This window comes from Globicephala melas, chromosome 9 (assembly GCF_963455315.2).
Source record: "Globicephala melas chromosome 9, mGloMel1.2, whole genome shotgun sequence".
NCBI classification, from domain to species: Eukaryota; Metazoa; Chordata; class Mammalia; order Artiodactyla; family Delphinidae; genus Globicephala; species Globicephala melas.
In genome coordinates this window covers 99,124,299-99,149,458 of record NC_083322.1, presented here as the reverse complement: position 1 = coordinate 99,149,458, position 25,160 = coordinate 99,124,299, and the positions used below count along the sequence as shown (strand labels likewise).

The following is a 25,160-nucleotide window of genomic DNA, read 5'->3' as shown; positions in this document are numbered from 1 at the left end:
TTCAGGGGAATCTAGGGGTCCGGGTTCTGAGCTCATCCACATACATACACCCAATCTCAGATTCCATTAGTTTCCTCTTAGGGCCCTCACAGTAGGACCCCTGTTAAGGCTGTGTGCTCATTCACCCCCCCTTTGCAGCTCTGCAACCTTAGCCGTTAGCTGCTGGGCTCTTGTGCCCGCAGGAGATAAGGGGCTACACAAACACTGCCTTAGAGACCCTTGGAATCTCAGAGTGCTTAGAATGATAGTTGGTACAAGCATATCACTGTATTGTTTTCAAAGCTTTCAAAGCAGCTAACAAAAGCCAAATTTTAATTACCATTTTTTTCCATTCAATTTGAGTGACATAAAAGAAATATTCAACACAGATATTTGGACAACTGTCTGTTGAAACAAGGTTGGACCAAGTATGATTTACATTTGCTTCTGCAGGTGACGGGGCACTAGCTCCTGTTGCCCTTCATCCAGTGTGAGTAACTGAGGTGATTCCCAGCTGAGCCAAAGTCCCTGTAAGTCTTACTGCCTTTTAGTTCACTACTGGAGAGCAGGTTTCCAGGGTCTGATCAGAAATGATGGGGGTTACCAGATTCATCCTTCCTCTTGGGAGGTCTTGGAGCCTCTGTCCCCGTGAACCTGCCCACGTTGCAGCAAAGGGATAAAGACCACTAAATCTCAGGTTGTCTAGCTGACCTCACTCTTCCCCTGTCTCCTGAATCTGTGGTTCACTGAGTTATTAGGTCTCTGATGCTACCTTGCAGGTGTTTTGTCACATTTTCTAGTTGCTTTTAGTGGATGAGTTGTTCCAAATTTCTTACCCATCCATTTCACATAAACAAAGTCATCTTTTAAACAAAGGTCATGAACCAATAAACCACAGCATAAAATAAATTACAAATGGTTAGTAAGCATTTGAAAAATATCAGCTTCCTAATTATAAAAACTTTTCAATTAAAAATGAGATGATTTCAAATGTTAAGGTACAAAGATGAAGTAAACAGAAGTTATTGAGTGCCCTCAGATATTGCTAGTAAGAGTCAAGCAGAAACTTTTCTGAAAGGAATTTTGGCAATATTAACAAAAATGATGTAATTTTTCATACATATTGACACAGTAATTCCACTTCTGAGGAATTTATTCTAAGGAAATAATCTAAAATGTGGACAGGTGTTTAAGCCAAATATATTCAACTTAGGGTTTTTTTTAAAAAAGAAAACATTTAAAACTCTCTGAAATATAGTCATAGATAATTAAATCATAATATATCAAAGAAATAAAACACAACTTTAAAAATTTAATTTAATTTCCCTTTAATTTAAAGGCCTGGGAAAATGCCTTTAAATACCACTAAGTCAAAAGCAAAATTTAAAGTATGTACAATATGAATTCAATTACTCAAAAGTATGCATAAAGGAAAACTCTTGAAAAAATATTCCAGATGTTAAAATCGCTTTCCTGGGCAAGGAGTTATAGATATTGTCATCTCTGCATTTTTATAGCTTCAACTGCTTCTCAAATTTTCTACTGAGTGGGCAATTCTTTTACAATCAGAAATAACAGGGGGAAAAAAGAGAATGTAGCTTTTTATTAAAATTAATAATAGTAAATTATCCAGGATAAGATAGAGAATGTTGGTTGGTTTAATTTTTCAGATAATTAAATATTTATGATAGGATGTGTACTCCAAATAGAGTGCCTTTCAGGAATACATAGTAAAATAAACCTAATAACAAAACTACACAAACAGAAATCAGCTTTTCTGTTATGATCCGTAGGGAACTTCAACTGTTACACTTTTTGAGGGTCACAGTTAGGAACATCGATTGTCATTCCTTCGAAGTGTCTTAATCTCTTTCTTAACTGTCTTTTGTTTCCCAGGGGTGCCGGCTTGTTCGTTAAGTCCCTAGCACTTTACATCTGATATTTTCATTAATTTTCTCCACACTTCATTTAAGGTAAACATTATTTTATGCACTTTACAAATTAGCATTGTAGCTTTGCCAAATTTTGCATCAAACCTTAGAGCTGGGATTTAAACCCCAACCTCATCCCCTCCCCAGCCTGCCCTCTGGCTCCCGCCTGGAAATACTGGGGACCGGTAATTATTTGTTGGTTTAATATAATTTGTTTAGTCGCTCGAGGACACCGATTTGCATTTTTTCTCTTTTTATATTGATCTGTAACCCGCTTTGTCTCCTACCTAACCGGTATTTGGGCACGAACTGGCCAGTGTCACTTTCCTGTCCTTTCAGGCGGGGTTTCGCCCCCAGGGTTCTCTGGCAGCCGCCTCCGTCGCTATGGTGACCCGGTGTCAGAGCTGACACCGCAACATCAGCAGCTGCGCCGGGTCCTCGCCGGCTCAATGGAGAGCGCGGCGGACTTGGCACCGAAGGCGCAGGGTCTGCGCCGAGCTGTGCGCGGGGCCTCAGTCCCTCCCCAGGCAGGAGCCCACTTCCAAAGACAGCCTGGCTGCGTTCCGAGCCATGAATGCCTTGAACTCAGCCCCGGACTTGATTTCTTTTTTAACCGAGAGAAACAAAACAAAACAAAACACCCATCAGAGCACACACTGGTGTAGTGGTGTGTCCTGAATCTTGGAAACATCTCAGCAGAATTCACAATCTTTCCTTTCCAGGGTGCAGGCATGGGGGACTTAGATTAAAACACGGGGAACTTCTTATAACCCCATCTGATCAATATAACATGGAACGCAGCACTGCAATATTATAGTTTTGAAATCATATAGGAACACATAAATATGAGCTTATAATGTACTAAGTTTGAAAACTAAGATATAAAATCATATGCAAACTCAGAATACCACTAAATGAAGATATTCATATGCAAGTAAAGGTAAAATATATACACCAACAGGATTCATAGAGGCTGGATATTCCATGATAGAAAGTGGCAGATACATTGTTGGGTATTACACTTAAGCTGAATGTAATTTAAAAATATGTATGATAACATTTTGTCAAATTACAGGGGGCTCCCTATAGCAAGAGAGAATGCTCCTTTCAAGGCAATAAATAAATGAGATGATAAAAATTCTTACTCTATTGCATTATGAAATACAAAATCATATTTCAAAAAGAAAACTACCTTTACGTTTTTTTTTTTTTTTTCAAGAAAAGCATAATCTGTGTCCTTTAAAGAACATCCTGAAAGAAGCTGTAAGGGCAGAGAATGAATGCCCCCAGCTGGGCTCTCCTCCTTCCTGTTACTGGGCAGCCTCAGCCCACAAATGACCCAACCCACTAGTGCAATATATGAGGTCCTTAACTAAGGCTGGTACCATTGTTTCCCTAAGACAGACAGACAGACACACACACACACACACACAGAGGCACAGATACACGAGTGCTGTGTTATTCTAAATAAATGTGCTTCTACAATTATTACTTATCATTTTTATTTTGAAGATTTTCCTTTTTATCCTTTTTTTTTTTAACTTAGGAGGTATACATGGGCCTAGAAGAATCCTGACTTTATTCAACTGGCCACACGAATTCCCATTTCCCACTAAGGAAACCTTGTTCTCTACATCTGTGTCTCTGTTTCTGCCAGTTCATCTGTACCATTTTTCTAGATTCCACATGTATGCATTAATATACAATATTTGTTTTTCTCTTTCTGACTTACTTCACTCTGTATGACAGTCTCTAAGTCCATCCACGTATCTACAAATGACCCAACTTCACTCCTTTTTATGGCTGAGTAATACTCCATTGAATCTATATACCACATCTTCTTTATCCATTCATCTGTCCATGGGCATTTAGGTTGCTTCCATGACCTGGCTATTGTAAATAGTGCTGCAAAGAACATTGGGGTGCATGTACCTTTTTGAAATCTGGTTTTCTCTCGGTATATGCCCAGTAGTGGGAATGCTGGGTCATTTGATAGGGATTGCACTGAATCTGTAGATTGCTTTGGGTAGTATAGTCATTTTCACAATATTCATTCTTCCAACCCAAGAACATGGTATATCTCTCCATTTGTTTGTGTCGTCTTTGATTTCTTTCCTCAGTGTCTTATAGTTTTCTGAGTACAGGTCTTTTACCTCCTCAGGTAGGTTTATTCTTAGGTATTTTATTCTTTTTCTTGCAATGGGAATGGGAGTGTTTCCTTAATTTCTCTTTCTGATCTTTCATTGTTAGTGTATAGGAATGCAAGAGATTTCTGTGCATTAATTTTGTATCCTGCATCTTCAACAAATTCATTGATGAGCTCTAGTAGTTTTCTGGTGGCATCTTTAGGATTCTCTATGTACAGTACCATGTCATCTGCAAACAGTGACAGTTTTACTTCTTCTTTTCCAGTCTGTATTCCTTTTATTTCTTTTTTGTCTCTGATTGCTATGGCTAGGACTTCCAAAATTATGTTGAATAATAGTGGTGAGAGTTGACACCCTTGTCTTATTCCTGATCTTAGAGGAAATGCTTCCAGTTTTTCACCATTGAGAATGGTTTTTGCTGTGGGTTTGTCATATATGGCCTTTATTATGTGGAGGTAGGTTCCCTCTATGCCCACTTTCTAGAGAGTATTTTCATAAATGGGTATTGAATTATGTCAAAAGCTTTTTCTGCTTCTATTGAGATTATCATATCGTTTATATTCTTTAATTTGTTAATATGGTTTATCACATTGATTGACTTGTGTATATTGAAGAATCCTTGCATTCCTGGAATAAACCCCACTTGATCATGGTGTATGATCCTTTTAATGTGTTGATGGATTCTGTTTGCTAGTATTTTGTGGAGGATTTTTGCATTTATATTCATCAGTGATATTGGTCTGTAATTTTCTTTTTTTGTAGTATCTGTCTGGTTTTGGTATCAGGGTGATGCTGGCCTCATAGAATGAGTTTGGGAGTGTTCCTTCCTCTGCAATTTTTTTCAAGAGTTTGAGAAGGATGGGTGTTAGCGCTTCTCTAAATGTTTGATAGAACTCACCTGTGAAGCCATCTGATCCTGGACTTCTGTCTGTTGGAAGATTTTTAATCGCAGTGTCAATTTCATTACTTGTGGTTGGTCTGTTCATATTTTCTATTTCTTCCTGGTTCAGTCTTGCAAGGTTATACCTTTCTAAGAATTTGTCCATTTCTTCCAGGTTGTCCATTTTATTGGCATAGAGTTGCTTGTAATAGTCTCTTAGAATGCTTTGTATTCCTGTGGGGTCTGTTGTAACATCTCCTTTCTCATGTCTAATTTTATCGATTTGAGTCCTCTCCCTCTTTTTCTTGATGAGTCTGGCTAAAGTTTTATCAATTCTGTTTATCTTTTCAAAGAACCAGCTTTTAGTTTTATTGATCTTTGCTATGGTTTTCTTTGTTTCTACTTCATTTATTTCTGCTCTGATCTTTATGATTTCTTTCCTTCTACTAACTTTGGGTTTTCTTTGCTCTTCTTTCTCTAGTTGCTTTAGGTGTAAGCTTAGATTGTTTATTTCAGATTTTTCTTGTTTTTGTATTACTATAAACTTCCCTCTTAGAACTGCTTTTGCTGCATCCCATAGCTTTTGGATCGTCGGGTTTTCATTATCATTTGTTTCTAGGTATTTGTTGATTTCTTCAGTGATCTCTTGGTTATTTAATAACGTATTGTTTAGCCTCCATGTGTTTGTGTTTTTTACTTTTTTTCCCTGTAATTGATTTCTAATCTCATAGCATTGTGGTAAGAAAAAATGTTTGATATGATTTCAATTTTCTTAAATTTACTGAGGCTTGATTTGTGACCCAAGATGTGATCTATCCTGGAGAATGTTCTGTGTGCATTTGAGAAGAAAGTGTAATCTGTTGTTTTCAGGTGGAATGTCCTATAAATATCAATTAAATCTATCTGGTGTATTGTGTCATTTTATGTTGTGTTTCCTTATTAATTTTCTGTCTGGATGATCTTCCACCTCCTCTGTAAGTGAGGTGTTAAAGTCCCCTGCTATGATTGTGTTACTGTCGATTTCCTCCTTTATAGCTGTTAGCATTTGCCATATGTATTGAGATGCTCCTATGTTGGGTGCCTATATATTTATATAGAATCAGTCTGGAAGTGTTCTTTCTTCTGAAATTTTTTGGAATAATTGCAGAAGGATAGGCATTAACTCTTCTCTAAATGTTTGATGGAATTCACCTGTGAAGTCATCTGGTTCTGGACTTTTGTTTGTTGGGAGTTTTTAAATTACTGACTCAATTTCATTACTGTTAATTGATCTGTTCATATTTTCTACTTCTTCCTGGTTCAGTTCTGGGAGATTGTACCTTTCTAAGAATGCATCCATTTCTTCTAGGTTGTCCAGTTTATTGGTGTATAGTTGTTCTTAGTAGTCTCTTATGATACTTTGTATTTCTGTGGTTGGTTTCAGTTGTAACTTTTCCTTTTTCATTTCTGATCTTATTGGTTTGGGCCCTCTCCCTTTTTTTCTTGATGAATCTGGCTAAAGGTTTATCAATTTGGTTTATCTTTTCAAAGAACCAGCTTTTAGTTTCATTGAACTCTTCTATTTTTTTTGTCCCTATTTCATTTATTTCTGCTCTGATATTATTTCTTTCCTACTACTAACTTTGGATTTTGTTTGTTCTTCTTTCTCTAGTTGCTTTAGGTGTAAGGTTAGGTTGTTTATTTGAGATCTTTCTTGTTTCCCGAGGTAAGCTTGTATTGCTATAAACTTCCCTCATAGAACTGCTTTTGCTGCATCCCATAGGTTTTGAGTTGTCGTGTTTTTGTTTTCATTTGTATCTAGGTATTTTTTAATTTCTTCTTTGATTTCTTCAGTGATCCATTTGTTGTTTAGTAGCATATTGTTTAGCCTCCATGTGTCTGTAGGTTTTTGCAGCTTTTTTTCTTGTAGTTGATATCTAGACTTATAGCATTGTGGTCAGAAAAGATGCTTGATATAATTTCAGTTTCTTAAATTTACTTAGGCTTGTTTTTTGGCCTAGTATGTAATCTATCCTGGAGAATATTCCACGTGCACTTGAAAAGAATGTGTATTCTACTGCTTTTGGATGGAATGCTCTCTAAATATATCAATTAAGTCCGCTTAATGTTTTATGCCTGTGTCTCCTTATTGATTTTTTGTCTGGATGATCTGTCCATTGATATGTGTGGTGTTAAAGTCTTGTAATATTAAAAATAATAATAATAATAAAGTCCTTACTATTATTGTGTTACTGTCAATTTCTCTTATGTCTGTTAATATGTGCCTTATATATTGAGGTGCTCTTATGTTTGGCGCATATATATTTCTAATTGTTAGAACTTCTTCTTGGATTGATCCCTTGATCATTATGTAGTGTCCTTCTTTGTCTCTTGTAAGAGTCTTTATTTTAGTCTATTTTATTTTAGTTTAGTTTTTAAAGTTTATTTTATTTTAGTCTATTTTGTCTGCTATAAGTATTGCTACCCTGGCTTTCTTTTGATTTCCATTTGCATGGAATACCTTTTCCATCCCCTCACCTTCAGTCTGTATGTGTCTCTAGATCTGATGTTAATCTCTTGTAAGCCACTTATACAGAGTTTTCTTTTTTTATCCATTCAATCACTCTTTGTCTTTTAGTTACAGCATTTAGTCCATTTAAATTTTAAGTAATTATCAATATGTATGTTCTTACTGTCATTTTGTTAATTGTTTTGGATTTGTGTTTGTAGGTCATTTTTTCCCCTTTCTTCTTCTTTTGTTCTTTTCTCTCCCAATCTGGTGATTATCTTAGTGTTGTGTTTGGATTTCTTTTTCTTTTCTGTATGTATATTTATTGTAGATTTTTGGTGTGCAGTTACCATGAGATTTTTGTATAGCAGTCTATATATATACATGTATACATATATACATATATATAGACACTATCTCCCCCCATCTCTCCCTCTCTCTCTCTCTCTCTCTATATATATATATATGAGATTAATATATATATGAGACTGTTTTAAGTTGTTGATCTCTTAATTTCAAAAGCACTTTTAAATCCCTGCATTTGTACTTTCCTCCCCTCATGATTACTGTTTTTGATATCATATTTTACATCTAATTGTTTTGTGTACCCCTTAACTGCTTATTGTGGATATAGATGATTTTACTACTTTTGTCCTTTAACCTCCCTACTAGCTTTGTGTGTGGATGACTTCCTGCCTTTACTTTATGTTTTCCTTTACCAGTGAGCTTTTTTATTTTGTAATTTTCTCATTTCTAGTTGTGGCTTTTTCTTTTTCACCTCGAGAAGTTAACATTTGTTGTAAAGCTGGTTTGGTGATACTGAACACTTTTAGCTTTTGCTTGTCTATAAAGCTTTTGATTTCTCCATCAAATCTGAAAGAGAATATACTTACCTGACAAGGGAGATACCATGATCATGAAGGTGGTTTTCCCAGGGCAAGGCTTATCCATTGTACTCTGGATTTGCTGACCCCTGCAAGTTCCCTAAATGGAAAATTGACTGCATAATTTGTGGTAGTGGGGTCTGCATTCACACTCTCCCCTGGTTAAAAAAAAAAAAAATCTGAAACAGAGCCTTGCTGGGTAGAGTAGTCTTGGTTGTAAGTTTTTCTCTTTCATCACTTTAAATAAATTGTTCCATTCCTTTCCGGCCTGCAGGTTTTCTCCTGAAAAATCAGCTGATGGCTTAATTGGAGTTCCCTTATATGTTATTTGTTGCTTTTCCCTTGCTGCTTTTAATATTTTCTCTTTACCTTTAGTTTTTGTCATTTTGATTGCATGGACTCTTGGTGTCTTCCCCTTTGGGTTCAACCTGTATAGGACTCTCTACACTTCACAGACATGGGTGACTCTAACCTTTCTCAGGTTAGGGAAGTTTTCAGCTTTTATGTCTTCAAATATTTTATCAGGCCCTTTCTCTCTCTCTTGTCCTTCTCAGACCCCTATAACGAGTATATTACTGTGCTTGATGTTGTCCCAGAGGTCTCTTAAACCGTCCTCATTTCTTTTAATTCTTTTTTCTATTCAGCAGCAGTGATTTCCACTACTCTGTCTTCCAGCTCCCTGATTTGTTACTCTGTATCATTTAGTCTAGTATTGATTCCTTCTAGTGTATTTTTCATTTCAGTTATTGTATTCTTCATCTCTGTTTGGTTGTTCTCTATATTTTCTAACTCTTTGTTAAAAACTTCTAGCTTCTTGCTCTGTGCATCCATTCTCCTCCTGAGTTCTTTGATCATCTTTACAATCATTAATCTGAACCCTTTCTCAGGTAGATTGCCTATCTTCACTTCACTTAGTTCTTCTTCTGGGGTTTTATCTTGTTCCTTCATCTGAAACATATTCCTCTGCCACCCCATTTTGTCTAAGTTGTTATTTGTATTCTTATGCTTGTAGTAAATTAGTTATGTTTCTTGACCTTGGGGGAGTGGTCCTCTGTAGGAGGCATCCTATGCATCTCAGCCCTGGTGAGTGAGGCTGGTTTAGAGGCTTTTGCAGGCTTCCTGGAGAGAAGGGTTGGGGCCTGCCCACTGGTGGGTGGAGCTGGGTCTTGGTCCCTCTGGTGGGCAAGGCCATGTCTAGGGTCATGTCTAGAGGTGGCTGTAGGTTCAGGAAGTCTTTAGGCAGGCTGTCCGCTGGCACAGCCCCACCCAGTTAGTTGTTTGGCCTGAAGTTTCCCAGCACTGGTGCCTACAGGCTGTTGGGTAGGGTCAGGTCTCGGTGATAATGAGCCACCAAGATGGCAGCCACCAGCAGCAGTGTTCGTGTGGTTTAATGTTCCCAAATATGTCTGCCACAAATGTCTATGTCCCCAGGGTAAGCCACAGCCATCCCACTGCCACTCCAGGAGACTCCCCAAGACCAGCAGGTAGGTCTGGCCTAGGCTCCTATCAAATTACTGCTTTTATCCTGAGTCCTGGCACATGTGAGAGTTTGTGTGTGCAGTTTAAGAGTGACGTTTCTATTTCCCTTAGTCCTGTGGGGCTCCTGAAATTAAGCCCTGCTGGCCTTCAAAGCCAAATACTCTGGGGGCTCATCTTCCTCGTGCCAGACCCCTGAGCTGGGGAGCCTCACATGGGGAGGCTCTCACTCCTGTGGGAGAATCTCCGCAATATAATTATTCTCTATTTTGTGGGTCACCCACCTTACAAGTATCGGATTTGATTATATTGCAAGTTTGCCCCTCATCCCCACCTCATTGTGGTTCCTTCTTTACATCTTTAGATGTAGAAGATATTTTCTAGTAGGTTCCAGTCTTTTTCATCAATGGTTCTACAGAAAATTGTGATTTTTGTGTGCCCATGAGAGAAGGTGAGCTCTGAGTCTTTCTACTCCGCCATCTTGGCCACCCATCCTAGATAACACTCTTAAACTGCCTCCTGCTTTAAGTCTGAAGCACTAGGTGCTAGGTTTCAGCTCCCTTATGTTCCCTGGGTCTTGATTTCACATGATTAGGCTTCATAATTTGTGTTTAATGTTCTATTATAGCTACTTCTTTGCTTTATTAAAGATGAGTGGGTTTTTTCCCTGTATTTTCATTCTTTGTAATTCGAATTGGATTTTAGAAATGGGATATAGAAAAATGCCTTAATTGTATCATATGGGTATTTAGTCTTTAGATGTTTTAAAACTAGGGAATAATAAAAACAAAATGCAGGGTAGTGGCTACTTCTGTATGGTGTCAAGGGAATGGGACTGAGAAAGAGTATGAAAGGCGATGCAATGGTATAAATAATACTCTAGTTTTTAAGTTAGCAGCTGGGTTCCCAACTTTTCATCTTGTTGTTATGCTTCATTACTTACTGTATTTTGCATGTATTTTAAAAATCAACTATTATATAATTTAAAAATTAATCATGCATTACCTGTCCCTTCCAGAGTAAAGGATTAATTAGATAGAGATTCACTGTTGAACAAAGAGGAAAAACGATTACCAGCTGAAAGTACAAATCTTCCTTGACTTACAATGGGGTTACAACCCAATAAACCAACTGTAAATTGAAAATATTGGAAGTTGAAAGTACCTTTAATACACCTAACTTACAGAACATCATAGCTTAGCCTGTCTACCTTAAGCATGCTCAGACATTTATATTAGCCTATAGTTGGGCAAAATCATCTAACACAGGCTTATTTTATAATACAGTGTGCACGATCTCAAATAATTTATTGAATGCTGTACTGAAAGTGAAAAACTGAACTGTTGTCTGGGTGTAGAATGGTTATCGCCCCATGATCCTGGGCTGAGAGGGAGCTGTGGCTGCCACAGCCCAGCATCAGGAGAGGGGATCAGACTGCATCATGCTCACCAGGGAAAGGATCAAAATTCAAAGTGAAACTTCTACTGAAAGCGTATCAATTTTACACCACTGTAAAGTCAAAAAATCCTAGGTCGAACCATTGTAAGCCAGAGACTGTTTATCCCATTACCGTGTCTTTATACAATGTCTAAGACTGTCCTGAGTTAACTGTAATGCTGAACTCCATAAAGGCCACCCTGGAGAGGACAGTGCTGTCATCTTTACCCTTCCATTATGTTGGCTTTCTGCTCTCTTTAATCATCAGGATTTTGGCTGCTTTATATTATTTAGTACTTGCAACCAAAGAACCAGGAAACAGTAAGAAAAATCAAGTATTACATAAAGACAACTGGGAATTATAGATTCAAGTATTGCTGTTCCCTCCAGACACTGCTCCATTATCTTTTGTGTTCCGGTGTTGCTGCTGACAAGTTCAATGCTATTTTGATTCTTAATTGTTTGGAAACCATTTCTTCCTCAAGTGTTGCAACGATGCATGCTGGTGCCGGGCACACTGGTGTTCAGGTGTGCCTTTAGCTTAGGAACTCATATCCTTCAGTCTTGAGAAATTTCTTGAATCATTGCTTTCATTATTTCCTCTCTTCTGTTTAATATGTTTCTTCCTTCTTTTGGAATTTCTATTCTTCAGCTGTTGGATGTCTCAGAAAATCTTCTCAATTTCTGGTCTCTTACATTTTGTCTTCTTTATGTTCTGCTGTCTTAGAGAGTTCCTGTGCTCTATCTTTCATTCCTTCTATCTTTCAATTTTGTTGTCACATTTTTAACTTCTAAGAGCTCTTTTTGTACTTTGAATATCTTCTTCTTTTTCATCTTTATTTTTTAATAGTATCTCTTTATGTGTTTCATGCATTCATTAACTTTATCTCTCAGAGGATATTAATGGTAGCCACCTTTGAAGTTTCTGTCCTTCCGACTAGCAGGATACCTCCTATAGCATGTGTAGGCATATTGGTTGTAGGCTCACTCTAGGTTATCCTGGCCAGGTCACTACCTTAGGGAAGCAGTTATCCAATTTTTTGGTATCAGAATCTCTTTACCCTTGTGAATATAATTGAGAATTCCAATGAGATTTTCAGAAGAATAGGGAGTGGAGGAGAAAAGATAAATTGTTTCAGCAGAAGACTAGACCCAAGAGGAGTCCAGCCCAATGCAACAACAGAAAGTATGGATGAAGTGTAGAGTACAAGGTTGAGAATGACGGGAAATGGGAGACATGGGCAAAACCCACACATTTCCAGATCCTGCAATACAAGTTAAGGAACTAAGACCTCAGGAAGAATCCTGGAAGGGTTTTCATCTGGGGAGTGATATAATTTAAAACTAGCCTTTTTGGAAATCCCTTCTGCCTGCAATATGGAAATAGAATAGAAAAGGAACAAGCCTGGAAACAGCAAGATTAGATTAGGGGCTCTGGAAGTAGTCCAGGGAAGATATAACATGGCCTTGAATAGGGCAGCTAACAAGAGGGTTGGAGAGAAGTGAAGAGATTTGTGAGATATTTAGAAGATGGAATCATCACAACTGGGTGACAGATTAGATGGAAGGAGGAGGTGGGTGAGACACCAAGATGAGTCAAGGATCATCCCCAGATTTTTGTCTTGAGCAAATGAGTAAGTTACGACTTTTCACTGAAATATGGAAGGAACACATTTAAGAGTAGCCATTTATTTATTTATACATGAATTTGTTCATTATGTCAAATTATCTGAGCCAAATTATTCTGGATTCCGAATCCCTATTATTACTTAGTAAATAATAATTAATATTTATTAAACTCTTATTCAAGCCCTCTCTCTCTCTCTCTCTCTCTCACACACACACACACACACATACACACACACACACACACACACACACACATATATATATATTCATTTATTCCTCATAAGACACTTATGAATTAAGGACTATTATTATCCTTATTTTATGCTTCTTAAAAAGAGGCACAGACTGGTTAAGTAGACTTCCCGAGGACCCACAGCTTAGTGTCGGTGCAGGGAAGAGAAGAATCTGACTCTAGACAGCACTGGTAACCACTAGACTGTACTGTTCAGTGGTGTGTACGTGTGTGTGTTTTCCTAACAAGTCTTGGGGTTAGAGGCAAATAAATTAATTGTGGAACCCATTTTCTCCACTGATAACTTAATATTTTCTATTCCCATTTATTCAATCTTTATTTATTGAGTAACCTTGTATTTATCAGGCCTTGAGTTAGATAAAAATTCAAATATGAAAAATCTAATTCGTGCCCTCAAATTAGTGAGGAAACAGGTGAAAGGACAATGACAACACAGTGTGACAAGGTGGCTCAGCGGCCATGGGAGCACAGAGGCAGAACTCCTAAGTCGACTGGACTGGGCCGTGCGTGTATGTATATCCTGAAGGAGACACGGGGAGAGCTGTCCTAGTGCTGGGGTAAGAGTCACACACGTGAAGAAAGAAGAAGGAGACGCTTGAAGATGGAGCCACCTGTACAGAGAAAGAGGCAACTGAGAATCAGGTGGATTTGGGAAACTACACGTTGTACTGTTTAGACCTTCTCAACCTCCTTCAGTCCTAACACTCACAAAAATGTGAAGATGTTAGTATGGCACCCGAGGGTATGAGGCTGCCTGTAGGTCAATAGACATACGGGTCAGAACTCAAGGCAATTCTAAGATGCCGATACTCTGCAGTGTCATGACTGCTACTTTTTCAAAAGAATCAATACGCACATTGCCAAAGGCTCAGAACAAATGACAGAATTTGGGGAAAGAAGTGGAGCAATAAATAATTATTTGTTTGTATATACAAGCATAAGATGCTCTCACTTAAGGCAAAACTAAACATTGGTTTTATTTGGAAAGAGAAAATAAGTAGCTGGAGGGATGATGTAGGGAGAACACTTGTTATGATCTCTCCTTTCTTCCATTTTGAATTTTGATTGGTGGGAAATATGACTTAACCTCATATATAAACACAAAATTCACACTTTGCCAGGTTGGTGGGTTATAAGGAGCAGAGAATAATTATTTGTTTAATTATATTACAAACAAGGGCTCTTGTGCTATTTTATGTCCCATGACTGTATGGTCAAGCATAAGGGCTTATTTTAAGCAATTTGAATCAGTCACTTTTTAAACAATTGATCAAACTGTCTAGTACCATTTCTTATAATGTTTACTATGCTCATATTTATATGTTAATCATAATAATCAGGACTGAACAACCGCAAAGATTCCACAAATTAGATTAGAGTGTGGAAAAACCTCATCATCTGGAGAATTGTGACCTCAACAGTTTTGTTCCAAACTAATTGGCAAAATTTTACAACCAAGCTGATACCCGAGAGCTCCACCTGCTTCTCCAGGGAAATAAGTCCAGGATGGAAGGCAGATTCAACTGTTAAATGTTAGAATATAAATGATGTGTCCAGAGACGAAGAAGTTATAGCCTGGAAGCAGGTCTCTGAGGAAATTGCAACATCATCCCGTATCTGAGGTCATCTTGTCCTCAGATCTCAAGGACATTTTTCTCACTGAGCTGAAATCTAGGCTTCTCAAGGGAATTGAGCATAAAATCATAGAAATTAAAGATGATTTTTTTCAATCTCTTCATTTTATGGCTGCAAAATAATGCTCATGGAGGTTGAATAAATAACCTGAATTAGTTGCAAAGCTAGACTAGAATGCAAGTCTCTGCATTAAACCCTACTTTATGAACTCGCCATTGGACAGTGTAGAAAGAATGGGTGATGCCACAGCAAAATTCAAGTCTCCACAGATTCCAGGGACTGGCAATCCAGAGCATTCAATCCACAAGTTAAAAAAAAATGGCCCTTGAGATAAAGATTCCATTGTCAAATAAGTCTGAGAATTGATTGCATTAACTAGGGGTAAACAGACTTTTGTGTTTGGTTGGTAAGTTGGTTAGTTGGTTTTACTACAGGTGTCCTTAGGGCCTTTATATCTGAATTGATCTTTAAGAGAGGCATATAAAAAATAATATGTTTCCAATTAATGTGCTACAGAGCATCATTTTCATGGAATACCTACTATCATCTTACTTCCATGGAGAAATAGTAGCTTATAGAATAAAGTTCAAAAAGCTTCATCATGACTTTCAAGTTTCTCTACAATATAATACAAACTACTTTTTAAGTCTATATATGCCAGTTATCACCTGTTTCAGACTGTTCATAAAATTCATGACTTCCCGTATCTGTTTACACTGCTCTCTCAGACGGAACTAACCGTGCTTCCATCTCCACTGCATGGAACTTCATAACCCTTCTTCATGGAATTATCTCTAATCCTTTCTGTTAGAGTTCACTTACATTTCCTTTTTGTCATTCACCAAGGCTTTCTTTTATTTGACAAACATTTGGAAAGTGCCTACTCCGTGCCAGGTACTGGAGCTACAACTGTGAGCAAAATAAAAACCACTGTCCCATGGAGCTTACATTCTTATGAGATGCAAAGGTGGGGAAAGGGCAATTTTTTTTTTAATTAATAAGTACACCCATAACACAACATTTATCTCTAATATGGTATTTTTATGATACTTAGGGTGTTTACACACTTGTCTCCTTTTAAACTTGTTGAGGGTAATGCTGTACTAGTCAGCTCTGGCTGCCATAATGAAATACTATAGACTGTGTGACTTTAACAGTAGAAATTTATTTCTCACAGTTCTGGAGGCCAGAAGTCCAGGATCAACGTGATGGTGAGGTGGGTTCCATTCTGAGGCCTCTTCTCTGGGCTGGAGGGCGGCCACCATCTCCCTGTGTGCTTCTGCTCTGTGTGCTCCAGATGGGAGAAAGCTCTGGTCTCTCTTCCTCTTCCCATAAAAACATTAATCCCATAGTGGGGGCATAGACATGCAGTCCACAACTGTACTATTTCTCCATCATTTTTATATCTTTCAGAGCTCAGCAAGCTCTTCCCATCTAGTAAGTCTTCAATAAGTACGCATGACTTAATGCTTCACAAAGAACCATCTTGGAGCATCAAAAGCAGGCATTAGTAGGGCCTGCCCCAGAGCATGGGAGGAGCAGGGCCTCCAGGAACCATCTGTGCATGGGGCCTTTTTCTGAGGGGAGGGCAGAGGGAGGATAGTAATCTTCATGGTAAGTTTGCCAGGCATCCTGCATATTTCTCTTGCTTCCTGTATCGACATCATCAGGATGGCCTAAATGTCCTGTATTCAGCTTTTGCCAATAAATTACAAAAATTTGGCAGCTAGAGCTATTTTTCAAATTTAATTGGATATCCTGTATTTTTATTTGCTAAATATCCAACTTTACCTTTTGGATATATAAAAATGACTGAAACCTTCATTTCTGTAGGACTTTTCCAGATAGGAACACAAGTCTCAATGAAAGCCAACAAAATCATTTTCTACTTAGGCACTTGTATACAAACCTTAATGGAAAAAGAAGCTGCCTCTCTCCTTCATATATGAAAAATGGGCATTCTTTGGCTAGATGGGAAGAATACAGATAACTTTTACTGACTGACTGGCCTACCATATCAGCTCAACAGAAGTTTCTTCCCCAACCTATAAGAACAGTAAGGACATCCTCCATAAACCTTGTAGTACAGTATGATCACCCACTGTTGACTCAACCAGCATCCACTGAGCGTCTGAGGCAGGCCTGGCTCTCCTTCAGGTGCCAAGCGTGTAACAGTGAGCATAGCATCTGGGATAACAAACTATATTTTTACTTGATTATTTATTCATTTACTTAATTATACATATGTGGTTTAAACAGCATTTGACATACACTAGTACACAAAAAAATACATTCAAAAATAAGTGAGGAATACACAGCTCTAAACTAATGTCTGAGTAGCCTGAAAATGTCTAAGAAAAAAAACAAGAATCAACACGCTAGAAGAAATGGTAAGGGACTATATATAACTAGATATAATTATATATAATTTAAATCTTATGTACATTATAAAAATCTATCCACAAAATTAAAAGGGAAATAAAAGGAGAGAACATATGTGATCCATGTAAAACACAAGTGGTTAATATTCTTTGCAGATAAAAGACACTCATAAATAGTAAGAAAATGGTAGACACTCCCAATCAAATGAGGCTGAAGGGCATAAAACATATATTAAGAACTCAAAATAAGTTTCCTCCTTCTTTCAAACTTTGTCTCAGACAAAAGCAATGTTATTTCAGAAAGAAGAAATAGTAAGAGAAGCAATCATCACAAGGAAGTGGGGAGGCCTCAAAGAATTTAAGAGCAGAAAATATAGCAGACAACTGGAACTGAAAAGAAGAAAAGTTTCCAAGGAGCAGGAAAGGGACAGGCTCTCTCACCAGGGGTCGTGGAGGCAGGACCCTTCCAGGTGCCCCTCTCAGGGATGCTGCTGGTGCCATGGAATTTCCCAGTCGTGAGGACAGATGTCATGGAAAGGCCCAAATTTAAAACTTGATGAAATCAGTGGAGCACACGTGTACCTCGGAACCAGGTGAACCTGAATTAGACTCCCGTCCTGCAACATGTTAGCTGTACTGACATTGAAAAGCTTATGTCACCTCTCTGGAGCCTCAGTCTCCCCATCTGTAAGGTAGGGACAGTGGAGCCTGTCTCACTAGGTCACTGCAAGTGCTAAAGAGCCACTAGATACCGAACGATGATGGGGATGGGTTCTCAAGCAATGCTCGTCTCCCTCCTACGTCCGTGTTGCACATGTGATCATAAATAATATGAGGCCAAAGGGCAGATGAATTGAAATGGAATATTCAGTTAAACAAAAGTACATGCCATGTTTGAACACAGCAGTTCCCAAAGTGAAATATTGTTCCTGCAGGAAGCTTCCTGAAAAGGCCATTTTCAGTCAAATAAGACTGAGAAATGATGTGGACTCTCTCCCCACTTACAGATTTGCACTCTATTAAGAAGATTTTCACCTATTAAATGCATTTCTCTGTCCCACAGTAAAGTAACAAGTTCAATTTTGCTTCATCTGGCAAGTTCCAACTCTCCAAATAGCTTTAATTATGAAATAAGAAGAGAGGTTTTTGTTTGGCTAACTGCTAAAATCTCATAGAACTAATTTTCTATAGAACACATTTTCAGAAAAACCACACTTCAATGATTCAAGCTTTGTCCTTGTTAGAAAATATAATTATCTTTTCATTTATAAAGCATACACAACATTAGCATGACACTAGTAAGTCTTATTTAATATCCATTCATATACTCAGTGGATATATTTGAGGCATTCACCGAAGGCTGGAAATTGGGGATGTGAGAGCCAGGTCCTGACCTCACAGAAATGAAAAGACTAGCAGAGAAGGTAGACAGTTAGCAGCAAACACAAGTGTTATGACAAAGATGTACAGCATCCAGGGAGAGGATGCTCAGAGGATGGAAGGCAAGTGATAATTCTAAGACCACTAGAAAATTTCAAGATCATTTATTGAAAATAACATATATTCTACAGTTAAAAATATATGTGCAGTCATATCAGGGTGCATAAAAACACCTCATTTCTCTAAAACTGAGCTATTTAAGGTCCCAAGATAATGAAGTAGGGGAAAAGACTAATATGCATTGTAGAATTTGGAAGATTTTATTCTATCCTTTTGAAGCCAGCAAGAATTTCCTCAGACTACTTCTAATTCACGCCCACCTCTCACCCACAATAAACGGATGAATTCGCAAAAAAAGTCCGGGGAAAGTCCTAATGAATCTCCCTTCAGAGGCATCACTCAAATGTTTATCTTTTTCTTGCAACTTGCGAACTTTCACGATCCCTCAGCCCATCAGCTAAGCTAAGCTTCTCAAGGTGGAAAAGTAAGGATAATGAAGATGTCAGGTAAGGTGTTCTCTGGATTGAGAGGATGGAAAAACTGCAGGAAGTCTAGTGCAAATCCGCCTGTTCAACTCCTCAGCCAGTGGGATTATTCCAAAACTTAATTCAGCTGATTATCAGTAAACATCCTTTTGACCTAGCTCTCAAGACACTCATTTTCAGTATTAGGAAGATACTCCTGAACTTATTTCATTTCTAAAGAATGGAGTATTGTTTCCTTACTCATTGATATAGAAAAGGACACTAGAACAGGAGTTGCACATGTGCAGCAAATTGAGAAATAAAAGATTAACATGACACGGTCTTGGCTTCCTATTTGTACAAAATTAAAATGAATTCCACATGCAAAAAAGAAAACAAAAATATCTCACAAGAATTGAGTTCAGGGACGACCGTCAGAGAACGCAATGATGAACACATAGGGTATTTCACAACTTCAGTCAATGGCCATTTGTCTTATCATGTATAAATAGGAATTTTCTAAATGATTAATTCAATGTGTTCCACCACTTTTTTTTTTTTTTTTTTTTTTTTTTGCAGTATGCGAGCCTCTCACTGTTGTGGCCTCTCCCGTCGCGGAGCACAGGCTCGGGACACGCAGGCTCAGCGGCCACGGCTCACGGGTCCAGCCGCTCCGCAGCATGTGGGATCTTCCCAGACCGGGGCACGAACCCGTGTCTCCTGCATCGGCAGGCGGACTCTCAACCACTGCGCCACCAGGGAAGCCCTGTTCCACCACTTTTGATGTTTTTCTCCATGTAGACATGTCCATTAATTAGATCAATTTTCCTCTACTCTACATTGATTTTGTCATCGTATTACTTTTTTCTTTGTAAGGAATTTCTCCTTTGTCTCAATCTACTAGGGAAAAAAATAGATTTTGATCAAATTGAAGCAAACCTTTATGTGAAAGGAACTGCTACAGTGAGCAAAGAGCCAGAAAACCAGAGGAGAAAATGAAAGAAAATATAGAATAGATCCCCGGTGGGAAGAGATACTCTTAAGTGCTCTTAGCTTAAGACAATGACCTGATTTATTATTCAACTAAATGCCCCTATCCAAATCCTGACCTAATTTTCCTTCTCCTTTATGTGAAAATATTTTTCATAGAAAGCCTTTTATGTTTAAAAATAAGAGATCAATGTCAATGAAAGTACTACAATAACAGTTGACCAAAATCTTCAACGATAGAGCCAAAAAATCCAACTATTACAAGGATTTGGGGAGTCCAGAAACATTTACTAGGGCTTCTCAAATTTTCTATTTGGGGATTTGAAAAAGACTAATTTTTTTTTTTTTTTAATTGTGGTACGCAGGCCTCTCCCTGCTGTGGCTTCTCCCGTTGCGGAGCACAGGCTCCGGACGCGCAGGCTCAGCGACCATGGCTCACGGGCCCAGCCGCTCCGCGGCATGTGGGATCTTCGCGGACCGGGGCACGAACCCGTGTCCCCTACATCGGCAGGCGGACTCTCAACCACTGCGCCACCAGGGAAGCCCTAATTTTTTAATTGTTTTCTTAAATGTATGATGAATAAAGTAAAGGGTGTGACACTGTGTGCTTGACTGTATGTTTGTGTGTGTTCCTATGTGTAGTCTGAACAGCAATAAAACAAATGCTATGCACACATCACCCAGTTTAAGAATAGAACATTACCATCCCCTTAGAAATGCCTTCCTGATTTTATCCCACTCCTCTGTCCTCTCCAAGGTAACCACTATGTTGAAGGATTTACTAATCCCTTCCTTCATTTTATTTATAGTTTTTCCCTGTATCTATGTATACAGAATAATACGTTATCTAGATGTGTTAAGAATTGCTCTCTCAGGTCGATCTTGCCACTGTTAGAAAAGTTTCCAGGATAAGAGAGGCTGATGTGCATCTTTCCCAGGATCACAACGTGGCTCCAGTTTACCTGAAACATTACCAAAGCACCACTTGGGAAAGTCAGTGGTCAGTGAAATAGTTAAAACTTTTAGTAAGGCTGTAGTGTGGTCCAGCAAGAATATGGTTGGGGATAGGGTGGGAACAGGGTACGTTTTCTCCTAAGCTGCTCAACGTAAGCCAACCTCCAACTCTCAGGGGTAACAGAGAAGAACGCTTCCGTGGGGTGACATGAGTGACCTCAGCTGATTCGGGCAGCAAGCATGGAAGGTAGAGCAAGAACAATTGTATTTCTTTGTGCTCAACTCTGGTTAGAGGTCAAAATCATCCTCCAAATCATCCCAGAATTCCCATTGCTTCTCACATCTGTTGCATCTTCTTTTTCCTATTTCCTGCCTTCCTATTAATTGGTGTTTTCACTTGTTTGGTGGAAACTACCTTCCAGTAACTTCCTCAGTAAACGTCGCCTGGGAGCAGAAAAGGCTGAAAATGTATTCACAGTCAGTTCTCCGTATTTGCAGTAGTTATGTTCTATGAAGTTGCCACAAACACTGGATTAGCAAATACTGAACCACTGTTCATGGGGTTATTCCTATAAACCCATTCTCAACATGTTTGTCTACCAATTGGTACCTTACAAAGGGACAGACACGTAGATCAAAGGAACAAAACATATCAATGTACTCAACTGATTTTTGTCAAAGTTATAAAGGCAATTCATTGGAGAAGAAGACATCTTTTCAACAAATGGTGCTAGAATAATGGGATGTCCTATGCAAAAGAAATGAATCTTCACCAGTAACTCACATATATATCATACTTCATAATGAACCATAGACATAAATGTAAAATGTAAAACTACAAAAAAAAAACCAGGATGGAAGTAGGAAATGGGAATCACGCAGAGTGGAATTGGGGTGGCGTGGCTTTCATTCTGGCCAATTGAGGCAGGAGTCTGACATGCTGTCAAAGCCAAGAACTAGAGCGAGATGTCTGCAGCTTGAATGACTGTTGGGCTGTGGGTGAGCCCAGAAAGGGACAGTGGGCCCAGGACTATCTGCTCTTTTTGTCTATGTAAACCCAGACCTGCAGGCGAGCGGTGGTTCTGATTGCTGTGCAGACTACTGGATATTAGTAGACATACTCTCAGGGGTCCATGAGTTTTCTGTGAACTTTTGAATTTTATATATTGATCTTATGGCTAATGGCAAAAAAAAAAATGTTGGTATATCCTGGATCATCTTATAACCCAGAACTGCCTTGTAATTTAATATCTGAATGTATGTTTGTGTTTACAATTATTTTGTTACCAATAGATAATATAAAGATGCATTATTCAAGATTAATATCGTGATAGATAAGTATGTGTGGATCCCATTAAGTGGGCAAAGGCCTAATGTTAAAATGCCAATAATTCACCCCTTCCCAGATTACCAGTTGTAAAGACAAACTTCGGCCACTGAAAAGCCTTATCATAAGGTGAGACTTTAGCTTCCACTGTTGAGAGCCTGACTTGATGCTATGAGACCCCTTCCTGCAGTGGGTAAGTGTGTTACTTTAATTGCTGTATGCTAACGATCAAAGATCAGAGGTGGGCTTAATGCCAAACGATGCCCCAGAGCCAAGTGCAGGCTAAATGACATTACAGCACATTGGGATGATGAAGGGATGTAAGCTGCTACAGTAGAACGGAGCAGCGGGAGAAGTGAGTTAGCTTGCAGGGGGGGTCAGTGTAATCAGCCAGAGAAACCCAGCAGTCAGCACTTTATTGTGCTGATGCAGATTCAGTCACCTTTGTGCCAGTTTGGAACATGCTTTTAGTAGTAGCAGGGCTACTAGCTAATAAGCAATGATTTTTATAGATGGAATGTTTTTAAACTAATCATGCATGTTGAAGTATACAACTAAGTTGATGATCACACCTTAATAGTGTAACAGTGGTTTACACGATAATGGTGATGACAGTCCCGCAGGCTTAAATTTAAGTGTTGAGACAGGAAAGTATAAAATACAAAATGTCATCTCCCAACTATGAATTGCAACAACAAACATCACCAGTCACTATGAATTAATGTTGCTTTTGGTTGTTATGGTACTTATTTAGTAAATGTGTTTGGTTTTACAGATGTGCAAGAACTATAAACATAAGGAATTTATACGTATAAAAATGACACAAATAATATATCAACATAAGATATATTGAGATTTTTTTCCTTTTAAAGGAGGTCCACATTTACTGTCTTTTGAGAAAGAAACGCATCAACATCAACTCGAGCTTTGTTAAAAATAATAAACATTGCAGCTCTGATCACATAAATCAGGATCTCCTGGATGGGAGCCTGGGGATGTGTCTTTCAAAGCCTGTGGGTGAGTCTATGATCACACATCCCCTCACTCTGGGCCAAAAGTTTATGAGTTCATTTATTTTATTCAATTTGTACATTTTCCCTTTCAAATTAATTACTTTATATTTTGTAGTTAATTCCTTTCACCTACTTTCCTTAGATTAATTTTTTCTCACTTCTTGAGATGAATACTAAATTGATTTATATTTATTCCTTTTTAAAAAACGTTTACTTAAAATATGTCTCTTACATCCAATTCTTCTGAACATTTAGTATTTTTATAGTGTTTATTTCCTAAATAGTCTAGAATTGGAATTCTAATTTTGTCTTTGATGTAATATTTTCATACAATAGTTGTTCTTTTTGATGTTGTTTTTATTTTAAAATTTCCAGTGGTTTGGATTTTGTTTGAGCTTGGTTGAACTTTGTTATTAAAATCTAGATTTTTTTCATTGTCATTGAATGTAACCAGTGATACTTCTATATTTTTTAATTCATTAAAAGCTTTGATTTGTTTTTATAAATATTTTCTTTATATTTGCAAAGTAAGTGTACTTTCTGTTCATCAGATACAAAGTGCTAAGTATACCTATTAAAGCAAGCATATTGATTATACTTTTCAAAACCACTCTATCCTTACTTAGTATTCCCTTTTATCTACTAAAGAAGAGAAATGGTACCATAGTGAATTGCAGTTGAGATTTTGTCCATTTTTTTGCATTTTTAAGAGTTTTAGTTTTATTTTGGTGCTGTATTATTTCACATAAAAGTTTGCAAGTGTCATAATTCCACTGTAGCATCCACTGCCTTTATTAACGTAGCCTAATCCCCTGTGCTGGTTCCACTGAATTCTCTGAACTTTGTCCATTAAGTTCTATTTTGCCTGATTTTAAAATTACCTCAGTTACCACCAAACTCCCCACCCTGCTGTCTCTACATTGCATTTTTCTAGTATATTATTGCATATTTTTAAATTAAATTGTTTCTCTATTACTCTGCTTAGGTGCATCTCATATGCATAGTCAAATTTTATATTGTTTTTCAACGTGTGGGTTTTAATATTAATCAGTCATGGGTATTAATATGTATTTATATGTATATTGGTACATTTAGTCTTACTTCTGACTTATGCTTACTCTTTTTCATGCTTTTTATCACTGTTTTCCTTTATCTGTGATTATACTGATCATGTATTCTTTATATTTTTATATTCTTTTTGTGATTTGAAAGTTAAAAATTCTTATCTTTATTCTATATGTAACTAACTTGAAATGTTAAAAAAATATTTTAATGATGTCAATGTAAAGAATGTAACATCCAATATCACCAGCTGTGAAAGACGAGACGTGTAGAGTGCTTTCACACCTTCTGTTTTCTAACACATCTTCCAATATTTCACAGGTGTTTTCTCCAATTTCATGAATAGAATTTTTATTTTTTATACTGTGCACTTTTACTTTCACTTTAATGTGTGTATTGCTTTATAACAACAGTGACAATTATTTAGCTGTACCAGGTTTCATTGTTTAACATCATTTCCTTTAAATCTTTCCTTTTCTTGGAAGTAATTACTATGATTAATCTCTCTCTTTGTAAGACAAATTTTTCAGGGATTTTTTTCCAAGGACACACGATTGAACTGTGTCCCCCAATCCCTACCAAAAGATGTGTTGAAGTCCTAACCCCCAGAACCTCAGAATGGGACTTTATTTGGAAATAGAAATTGAAGATGTAATTGGTTAAGATAAGTTCATTTTGGAGTAGGATGGGCTTTGAAGCCAATATGACTGGCGTCCTTACAGAAAAGGAGAGACACAGGCACACAGACTCACGAGGGGAAAATTACACGTGATAACAGAGGCGGAGATTC

The 25,160-nt window shown here is 37.8% G+C and overlaps 1 non-coding gene across 1 annotated transcript; it reads left to right on the top strand.

Moving 5' to 3' along the window:
* Positions 1-8,310: 8,310 nt before the first annotated feature.
* On the top strand, positions 8,311-8,470 carry LOC115861033 (U1 spliceosomal RNA). Its single transcript, XR_004042659.1, has one exon. It is a non-coding gene; the product is annotated as a U1 spliceosomal RNA (small nuclear RNA).
* Positions 8,471-25,160: the final 16,690 nt, after the last annotated feature.